The sequence below is a fragment of the Notechis scutatus genome, chromosome 10 (genome assembly GCF_049901735.1).
Source record: "Notechis scutatus isolate UNSWTSFEM ecotype Mainland chromosome 10, rNotScu1.2, whole genome shotgun sequence".
In the NCBI taxonomy this organism is placed as follows: Eukaryota; Metazoa; Chordata; class Lepidosauria; order Squamata; family Elapidae; genus Notechis; species Notechis scutatus.
In genome coordinates this window covers 22,874,993-22,876,321 of record NC_142018.1, presented here as the reverse complement: position 1 = coordinate 22,876,321, position 1,329 = coordinate 22,874,993, and positions in this window count along the sequence as shown.

Here is a 1,329-nt window from a genome sequence, read left to right as displayed (position 1 = left end):
CTGGGACAGGGAGAGTAAGGGAGAGGTCGCTCTCTGGGGAGGCAGACCTTCCCTAGCACCCCCAACCCAGCTAGGATGCAGACAGGGTGGAATTAACAAGAAGGCAGAGCAGCCCCAGCAACAGCCTTCTCTCCTGTTAGTCTTGTTAAAAGCATGTGCTCTGTGCCCCCATCCTAAAAAGGATGGAGTACAGCTGCAGCTGTGGAACTCCGTTGCTATAGAAGTGGTTTTGAACATGGCCCCCAGCACGTGTGTGTGTGTGTGTGTGTGTGTGCATGTCAGACTCAGTCTGCACCCCATGAAGTGCTTAGAAAGCTCTTTCCCAGTTCTGCTGAGCTAACCATTTCAGCCATCTTGCTGAAGGATGCAGGAGGGCAGCTGGCCAAGTCCTGCATGGTGGTCTTCAGAGCAGACCTGAGCAGTTGCCCTTATTGACTCTGTCCTCCCACATGGTGGGGGGGGGGCTTCTCACAAAGCTGCCCTGGAGTGGAGAGGAGGAGCCTCTCTGAAGATGAAAGGGGCTGGAGGCTGAACAGTTATCCTACCCAGACCAGTCTAGGTCAAAGGAATATGCCTAGACTTTGGGGGGGGGGGGGGGGGAAGAGGAATCACAAACCCCCGAGCCAGCAAGGCCAACTGGAGAAAGAAGCCCAGGGCAATGGCCCAGATGCATGTTGCAACAAGGAGCAGCTGGAAAGTTGGTCTGGGCAGAGCAGACCAAGCAACAGAGACCCCCCCCCCCAAGGAGTTCCCTTGTTCTAATGGCTGCCCCTAAAACCCCATGTGGCCCCCAAGGCAACTGCTCGGGTCCTCTCGGCTTACACATTCCTTTGCCTCAGCACCAAAGGGTCACCGCTTGAACCAAAGGAAGGGGCGATGGGTCAGCACTTCTAGAAACGCCCCAGTGTCTGGGCTGGAACAGCTGCATGCAGAGGCAGCTGGCTTTCTGTTGCTTTCTGCAGAAGATGATAAGGGGGGTGGGGCAATCTGGCCACCTTTGTCTTCTGCAGAGGGACCCAACTTACCAGGCCTTGGAGCCCGCCCCTCTTCTGCATGTCCCTTGCTGAGCTGGGGCTGGAGGAGGGGTCTCCTTCTTCAGGCCTCCCAGACAACCAGGGAAGGCTCCACCCACTCTTCCTAGGCTGGACTTTTGCTCTGGTGAGGGGAGCGAAGTGGCCAAACATCTGGATCAAATAATGGCCGCCTTGCATTCCAGGCGGTCTTACGCAAGCGTTTCCTTGTTAGTGGAGAGATGGCCAGGCCAGACACGCCAGCCAGCCACATCCTGGGGGCCTCTCTCCCTCCACAGCTCCCAGCCAGGCAGCACCG